The 9567-nt window shown below is 40.8% G+C and overlaps 1 long non-coding RNA gene across 1 annotated transcript in view; it reads left to right on the top strand.

Moving 5' to 3' along the window:
* Positions 1 to 1710: 1710 nt before the first annotated feature.
* Positions 1711 to 9567, top strand: part of LOC120222241 — a 74252-nt gene continuing 66395 nt past the window's right edge. The window contains exon 1 of the long non-coding RNA XR_005525996.1: positions 1711 to 1813. This is a non-coding gene — a long non-coding RNA (uncharacterized LOC120222241). The remainder of the gene's footprint in view (positions 1814 to 9567) is intronic.

Raw genomic sequence — 9567 nt, 5'->3', positions numbered from 1 at the left:
TGCTAGATGTTGATGTGCATAGCATCTCTGGTGAGCAAGTAATCAGCATTCCTTCCTGAGAGCACCTATCAGCCAGGAGAGCAGAGGGCACATCCAGGTACAGAAGGCCAACAGGCAGGCCCCTGGCTAAGCTTTTGGCTCTGCAGGATCCAGATCTCTCTCCCTGGTCCGACCTGTCTCTCGGGGGAACAGGCAGAAACAGAAGAACCTTCTGAATAAGGCTAGACTTAGGTTTTGAGTCTTTCTAACTTGGCCAAGTTTGTTTTGCTAAATCTCAGTTTCCTCTTCTGGAAAGTAGGGATGAGACCTGTAAAGTCAACGTGCATCTTCTTATCAAAGCACTTTTAAATAACTGTTCTCAGATTACAAAGTTCTCCAAATTGGGCTTCCAATCTTATCTCAGCCATTGTGATCCTAACACTAAGGAAGCATATGTTTCTCATATTTACTTGGGCAGAGATGGATTTGCTGTGAAGCTAATATGGTTGTAGTTTTAGGGTCCTTTCCAAGGCTCTGAACCTAACTTGGTATTAGGAATTTTTTTATGATCACCCAAATTTTAGAACCATCAGACTCTGCAAAATATGGACTCATGCCTGCATTGGGACTACTGGTCTTATATATTCCCAATCTCAAATTTCATTTCAATGTCTGTTAGCACTAACTGGGATTTTTGGAAGCCATGGGTACAGGAAACTGCTATTTTAAAATATTTTCTTTAGACTAGTATGTCCTTTTAGTACTTATTCTATACTTCCTCCAGCTATTCCCTTAGGACTATAATCTCTTCTGTCTGTAATGGGTTTAAATATTATGAATATATATATAAATTTAAAACATATTTTGAAATAACTTACAGCTTGTCTGTCCTTTGGTTGCCTATTCAACTTAGCCCTAAGGCTTAGTAAGCCTTAGTCCTGCATTCCCAGCCACACACATTCTACATTTTTCTAGAATCGCCAAACCATCTCTGGTTAACCAAGTCATCAGTATCCTCTGATTATATCCATGCTGACTTCAAGCCTCTTGGCCACCATAGTTAGCCCTCAGGTCTACTTAAATATATGCACATTGCCAGACTAATATTTTGTGAGACATCTGTTCACAATTCAGAGGTGCTGCACAGTCTGATTTTGTTTTTAGATGTTGAATCTAAAGGCATTTTAGTCAACTTCATGTTACATCTTGTCTTTGCCTCTCCTTATTTGGGAAAAATACTTAGGTAAATTTTGGCTCAGTTTTCACATTGTTTTGAAAGCAACAATAGTTAGAATTGCCCTTTTGGAAGAGGATAAATTAAGATGAGATCTGTTTTGTTCATGGTATATCCCATGCCTAGACTAATGCCTGGCGCTTAATATATGCTCAATAAATCTTAGTGTTTAAATGAGTGAAGGAACAACGTATATACACCCAGAACTTGCTGCATTTGAGCTGAAGTGCCCCAAAGAAATTGAAGTTTTGTTCAAGAGACTGAAGCAGAGGATGGCTGAGGCAGCAGATTATAATCTAATCAGAGATTCTTAAGGCTTCAAGTGGAGAAAATCAATAACAAAGACATGATTTGCTTAAAGGAATTTGGCTATTTCCTCTAGACCCAGGAAACCACTGCTGAGAAGTTCATGATGCCAGTTCAACTGGGCAAGCAGACTTTCGCTGAAACCTTGCCTGCTGGAGGAAGTGAGAAGGAGCTGGGGGAGGAGGATCACTCAGCGTGGTGCTCTCACAGGGGACAAGCACCAGAGCACCTGCCTTCAAACAGGGCTTCTGAGCCTCAGATCCCTAGAATTGGGTCTACTGACTCTGGATGGGGGTGAGTGTGGTTTGGAACCCCCCCTAAAATTATAGGCAGGCTTTTGGAGAATATGCATTGTTGTGGGGATTCCAGTACTTTGGCAATTCTTAAATAGTTCTAAGTCCCAGGAAGGGTGAAGAATCACTTGCGTTTCTGCTTAAAATCAGGAAGCTAGAGGGAGAAAGTAGAGGGTTCAAGGTGTCACCTGCCATGAACGTGCAAGAGGAAGCAGCAGCATTCTGTGACACTTTCCGTTACCTCTACCCTTCCGGTATGGAGAAAAAGGCTATTTTTCACACCAAACTGTGCCATTCTCTCCAGATTGGCACCTCTGGGTGCTCACCAAACATTAGCAAATCTTGCTATTCTTCCTAAGTCCTCAATTTGGTGATTGTCTTCTGCACAGATTTAGACCAGACAATGTGCATGCCCTAATGTACTTAGCTGGCAGATAAGAAAAATTGTCTAGAGGAAGCATCTGTGACTGGAAAAAAAAGAATGGATATGTATTCATGTTTATCTCATGTCATAGCAGGAAGTACCTACATTCTTCTTTCCCTTATTTGTTTCACCGTAGGAGGTCGGAAGGAAACGCTTCATGCAAAGACATTGAAGGAAGGGGTTTTCAAGAGGGACAGTTAGTGACTTTGATGTGAAAGTTATGAAACTCCCTGGTCATCAGGCTGGATTTTGATGACAATGAAGGAGTTCCTTTAGGGCCAAGAGATAACATGCAGCTTTAAATTTAAGCTCACAGACTCCTAAAATGTTCTTTTATATCCTGCAAGGGTGAAGGAGCAGAGGGAGGGAACAGATCTAAGAGGAAAGGGAAGCTCTACCTTGACTGGGTGATTTTTGCTCTCTGTATGAAAAATAGTCAAACCCCTCTTTCTCCTGGGCTCTGCAGATGCAGTCATCACTGGGGACCTCTCACACACATCTTGCACTGTGGGGAATGCCCTCCGTTCCCTGGGCAAGCCACATCCTAGTAGCCCATGGCTCATTGGTAGTCTACCCAATGGTGTGCTGGAGCTGGCCCATACCACCTCATGAAGCTAATTGTGCATATCCATTTCTGACTGTATATGCAGGGACTTCAGTCTAGTAGCTGGAGATTGGCCATAGTGAGAATAGTTACACTCAAGTGCTCCATATCCACATGTGGCTAGTAGCTTCTTTATTGGACAAAACATTTCCATCACTGCAAAAGTTGCATCAGATAGTGTTGACTTGGATGGATGGTGCCATGAGAAGTTTAAAATGGTAGGGATCTGATATGAAAATGAAGGAGAGCCCTAATTCTAAATAAATTCCAGTGTACATTAAATTAAGATCTTGAAGTTTAGTTTGCACAGCTATACAACATTTCTCAATCAAGATGTTATCATCAAGCCTCTAGAGAGGGACAAGAGACAAGATTGTACCATCTTATAGCCTTTGGTCATAGCACCACAGGAAACAGTTTTTTGGGCAAATGTCATACACATTTGTGAATGTTGATATGTGTGCTTTTGACTTTGTCACTTGCTTTTAAATCATCATTGGGTTTTTGACACTGTCACGCATCAACTTTTGCTAATCTGCCTAGAGGTCAAAGTTGGGATGTGGGACTGAGAAGAGGAAGCTGAGGAGTCTTAGAAGGCATCTTCTAGGCCAAGGACCATTGCAAGTTGGTAGTCTCAGTAGAGCTCATATTTTATGGGCACTAAGGAAAAGTCTCTTCTCTATGAGGGTCCCAAAATTTTTGCTAGTTATGGAAACTGGGGGATTATTAGACTTTATTTGGGGACCTTGGCTTTCTACCACCCTGATTATTTCATTCATTAACCAGTGAGTGGGTTCTTAAACAGTAAGCTGTGGGTTTTCCCCAATCAGAAGTAAGAGGAATTGATATTCATGTTTCAGTGTAATGTGTATGAATGAATATATATTTTGATCTGATCACCAGTTTTGATATCTGAGTAATGGGCCATGCCTGGGTAATACCCCAGAGCTATCACCATCACATTACTGTGCAGCATTTGGAGCCCCCTGTTGACAGAGTCCTTGAGTGAAAAATGGCTTTGGTCTTAGAAGTGGTCTTCTGAGCACAACCCATCAAGTCCAGTGCTCGAGGGGCCTGTGTGTGTTGTGACATATCTTTATAACCTGCAGCAGAGACAGCAGTGAGGCAGTTTTGCTGATGTATGTAGGCTTAATGGTCTCTATGTTGTCATCCTGAGTTATGAAGCTTTTCCAAGGCGGATGGTGGTGCAATGCCTGATGGCAGAGAAGGAAGTCAAGGTGGGGAAATGTGAGGAGCTCCAGTGGTGAATCAGGGAAACCACCCCAGATATGGGATAGCTGGACTTAACCTAGAAAGGCATGTTTTCCCCTGGTACACACAGAAGTCTTTCAAGAAAGATCATTAAGCCCCTGAGAAAGCAAGAAGGGAATGACCCAAGGATCACGTGGAGGTTGATGATGAATGGAAGGTGGTTGTATTATTTTTTCTGGGATGCAAATGTGGAATGATCACGTTGCCTGGACTTCTAGACACCACCCACTAGTAGCCCCTTTCTTTATGTTTATGTTCTAGAAGCCCAATACTTTTCTCTGCCTTTTAAAAAAATATATAAAGAGAACATGGTTGCTCTTGGAGAATATAAAAAATAAATCAGACTATATTTGAAAAACATTTTTTCTTGTTTAGTTTTAAAGAGAGAGTGTGTATCATTATCTGCCTGAAGGGAACTTTGGGAACACATCTCAGTCAGGTGGCTCCAGGTTCCTGCTTAGCCTGGAATCAGACCAGAATTGAGGCCTGACTCTACAGATAACATAAAAAACTTAAAGCCTGAGTTAGAAGACCTGATTCTGTTATAAAGTCCTTCTTATGGTTCTCTGATTCTTTTTAAAAAAAATTTTTTTATGTTTATTTATTTTTTGAGAGAGAGACACACACAGAGTGTGAGCAGGGGAGGGGCAGAGAAAGAGGGAGGTACAGAATCTGAAGCAGGCTCCAGGGTCTGAGCTGTTAGCACAGACCCCAATGTGGGGCTCAAATTCCTGAGCCATGAGATCATGACCTGAGCCAAAGTAGGACGCTTAACTGACTGAGCCACTCAGATGTCCCAGGTTTCTGGTTCTTGAACCTATTATTCAAATTCCTTTCTGTGATCTTTCACTCACTCTTGTCTCATTTCCATTGGGAAATAGCAAGACTTCTATTCCATATTTCTGCTTTTGGTATATTTTTATTCTTTCCACATTGACTCTATTCCTGGATTCTCAATATCTGGATGTTTGGGTCTCAATCCTCAACTGGTAACTCCAGTTGCTCCACTGATCATTTGCTTCTAGAACTATTAGGAAAAGGACACTGCATTTGCTATGGACACAAACTTAGCTTCTATCTCTGTAGGGTAGTATTTTGGAAACACCAAAGGGAAGAAAATGGCCTTATTTCAAAAGTTACTTTAGTCCTTAGAAGAAATATTTCATGACACTTATTGTGGGCATCAACCTATGAAGAATATGAAGATGTGTAAGGCTCAACTGTAACTCTAAATAGCTTAAATTTTAATTAGACATATGAATCTGGAACACATGAAAAAGTAAATGATAGTAATAATAATAATTACTTAAATTAATTAATATAAATAAGTGATACAAGTACTAAATGCCTACTATATACCAGGTGATTTACATATATCTTTTGAAATTACCCTAAAAGTATACTATATTCTCTGAAATTACCCTACAAAGTATGATTAACTGTATTTAACTGATGAGAACCCTGAGTCAGCAAAGTTTAGGAACTTTCCACAACTCAGTTAACAAAGGTGAATCCTGTCTCCAAAGCCAGAGTTCTTTCTTCTGAAATATATTACCTTTATATTTGTTTTAATTAGGATAGAGATTATCATCGCACACAATACCGATGCTTAGTAAAAAGAGTTATAAGGAATTCTGAAAGAAGGAAAGTTCTGTGGCATGGCTGGGTAAAGAAAACACTGGTGGACTGATTTTATCTAAGATATGAAAAACAAGTAGAAGGAATTATGAAGAGATAAGAGACCAATCTACCTACGAGGGGACTAGTTTGAAACCCAGTATCCTGGAATGGACTTGAAAGATGCACTGGGAAATGTAGCTTAACCTCATCTCAGTTCCAAGCAAGAGGTTCCTCAAGGTCTGCAAAATTACTGAGAACAGGAAAGAATTATGATTATTATCCCAGTGCTTGGGTTACCATTCAATGCCAAGATTTGCTCCTGGAAGGATCTTCTTAACTGGTTGTCCTCCAAGACCATATTCTAGATGAGCACAAAGGTTTCTGTCAACAGTGTTAATAGCCTACATTCTGTTGGTGCAAGTTCTGAGAGGCCTGGGAATTGCCCTAGAAGTTGAATAATTACTGGGCTTATGGTTTCTTTGGCTTTACAAAAAGCATTAGACTTTTAGTCTGTCTGTATACTTCTGATCCAGAGCCAAAGATTTTAACTACACAGAGCTCTGTGTAGTTGACAGTAAGAATTGCTGTCTTGCAGCCACAGGCCTGTGCTCTGGTGTCTCCCAGGTTGTAGCTTAATAGTTTTGGGGGACTACCTGTAATCCTATCCCATAATCCAAGCTTGCTCACTTTCATCCTCACAACCACCTCAAGAGGTGGTACTATCATTATCTCTATGGCACAGAGGGTAATTCTGATTCTTACAGAAGTTAAGACACCAAACAGAAAAGAGAGACATCATCAGGATTCTCCTTTCTTTCTAGGTTGGACCAAAACCTGGTATACAGGCTCTCTAGGTCTTCTCCAGGTGCATTTCACACTGCAGTTCTTTCTGTACCTTTTTCTCAGTAAATCTTTGCTTGTGAAGTTTGTCTTATGACATCCCTCTGCATCTGATCTGTGAAACCACAGAAACCCAGCCAGTGGGCGTTAGTCTGCCTGACTCGTGAGTCGTCCTTTTTGGAAGTGGTCAGTAGTGTCTGAAGCATCACAGAGTGCACCTAGCCCCTTGTGCCTGTCAGAACCACTGGGAATAAATCCCCTCTCTGCCCTGCAGTAATCAGCTCATGCCTTGAAGCATGAAATTTGATTAGCACTTTTATCTCTGCTGCATCATTTGGACTGTTATTACAGGTCATAAAATTTACTTGTGTCCCACCCCATCCACCCCTCTGTCAGTGTGACCCTGATGTAAGACTCAGCGACCTCTGGGAAACAAGAAGAGGGGTGGCTGCTTGCTAGGTGAGGAGATTCATTCTTCTTCATTTCTGTGAACTTGCATACAGTAATGCTGCCAGAAAAGTGAGTTCACTTCTCAGGGAAACCTAAGGGTTATCAGGATTGGTTTTAGTACCTTTAGTGTATCTTAAATGAGGGAAGGAGATGGTACAGGTATGTGTAATAAAATCTGTCTTATTGTATTTGAAATACAAACTTTGTCCAAAATTAAAAAAAAAAAAAGAACTACATGTACACTGCAGAAATGAGTTAAGGGTCTGTATGTGGAAATGGTAGCCTATAGTGATTTCTCAAACTGATTCACAAATTAGAATATTTTAGGGAGATGTTAGAAACATATATTATCAGTCCTTATCTCCTACCATTTGCATGTGAATCCATATTTCTGAGAATTCAGCCTAGGAATCTGTATTGGTCATGTTGGACCAGTGTTTTGGGATGCACTGGTAGAAGGGAGGCTGGCTGGATTTGCCTTCATTTGAATACCCCCAAGGATCAGGCATATCAGAGCTTGGGTGCCTTGGACTGAGGATGCCTTTTCAATGAACACAGATTTGCTGAAACTTGAGTAAAGAGGGTTTATTTTAAGAATTTAATAAGACACCCAAGGCCAGGAGAGAGAGTCCTGTTGGACCATGTGGGGAGGGACTCTAAGTGGGAGTAGGGTCAGGATAGAGTCTGCTCTCTTGTTCCTCAAAAGTCATACTCTCTGCCTGTGCAGGACCCAATCTACTTAGGTCAAGTATCTACTGCACTGACAGTTTCTTGTTTCATGGTCCAAATTCTTGAGAGATGAAAGGTCAGATTTGTCACTGGTCTGCCAGTGGTATGGCTTCTCCTGTGTCCTGTGACTGTGTCTAGTCAAACTGACTGGAGCTGAGGAAGCTAGGCCTGCCAGGTTCAGTTATGGTGAGAATATGTCCCCTCAAATTCATGTGTTCAAATCCTACCCCCTAAGATGATGGTATTAGAAGGTGGGGCTTTGGGGGTGATTAGGTCATCAGGATGGAGCCTCATGAGTGGAATTAGTGCCCTTATTAGAGAGATCCCTTGCTCCTTCCACTATGTGAGGATGACCCAGAAGAGAGACTTAGCTGACCATGCTGGCACCCTGACCTTGGACTTCTAGCTTCAAGGACTGAGAGAAATAAATTGTTTATAAGCCACTCAGTGCTACTTTGTGATAGCAGGCCAAACTGACTAAGGCAGGCTCCTAGATTTCCCCCTTCCAGGGCTCTGAAGATCTTCCCCATTAAGATAAGCAGGACAATGAGAATAACAGGCACAGTGGTTAACATTTATTATACCACCAAAGATTGATATCTGTCATTTTAACAAAAACACAACTCTTATATGGTCCAGAAGCAATTATGGTGGCATGGGTAGCACATTATTTTTCTGTTATTAGGATGCATGGGAAGTCAAGACAGAATCAGGCTTCTTTTATTGTAGTGTTGTTCATTCATTGATTCATTAAACAAGCATTTATTGAGCACATATTATGTACCAGGTACTCTTTTGGGACTTCGTTACTACTTTTAAAGGCTTGGGATACTTTGGTGAGTAAAACAGGCAAAGATACATGTTTTTGAGGAGCTTATATTTTAGGATAGAGAGGAAGATAGGTATTAAATAATAAACAAAATAAATAAGTAAATTATGCAGTGTGTTAGAAAGGTATTAGTTCTTTAAAGGAAAAGGGGGACATATGTCAGAGTAAAGAAGCTCAAGAATACCAAAGAAGTGGGTTACAACTTTAAATAAGGTGGATAGTATGGTCTAACTGAGATGACATTTGAGCAAAGATTAAAGGAGTTTTAGATGTGTGAAGAAAGAGCATCCTGGGCAGAGAGTACAGGCTAAGCAAAGGCCCTGAGAGATGCCAGTGTTACTGGGATGAGTGAATGAGGTCACAGTAGTAGCAGAGGCTATAAGGATACAGCATATGCATGGGCCTTGGAGCCATTATGAAGACATTTGCATGTTACTCTGCATAAGATGGAAATCAAGGCAAGATTATAAGGGGAGAGATGACATGATCTGACTTATTTTTTCATTGATCCTTTGTTTGCTTTAAGCTTTTTATTATGGAGATTTTAACAAAAGCAGACAGAATAGTATGATAAACCCTATGTGGCCATCACCCAATTTAAAAATTATCAACGTGTTGTCCATCTTTTAAATACCCCCATTCACTAGGAGAAGATATTTGCAAATGATGTATCAAGTAAAGGGTTAGTATCCAAAATCTATAAAGGTCTTACCAAACTCAACACCCAAAAAATAAATAACGCAGTTAAGAAATGGGCAGAAGACCTCTGGAAAACAGTGTGGAGGTTCCTCAGGAAACTAACAATAGAACTCCCTTATGACCCAGCAATAGCACTGCTAGGAATTTACCCAAGGGATACAGAAATGCTGAGGCATAGGAGCACATGTACCCCAATGTTCATAGCAGCACTCTCCACAATAGCTAAAACATGGAAAGAGCCTAAGTGTCCATCAACAGACGAATGGATCAAGAAGATGTGGTTTATCT

Source organism: Hyaena hyaena, unplaced genomic scaffold, assembly GCF_003009895.1.
Source record: "Hyaena hyaena isolate Hyena2069 unplaced genomic scaffold, ASM300989v1 scaffold_852, whole genome shotgun sequence".
NCBI classification, from domain to species: domain Eukaryota; kingdom Metazoa; phylum Chordata; class Mammalia; order Carnivora; family Hyaenidae; genus Hyaena; species Hyaena hyaena.
Note: the sequence above shows the minus strand (reverse complement) of the source record. Positions and strands in the feature narration are given on the sequence as shown.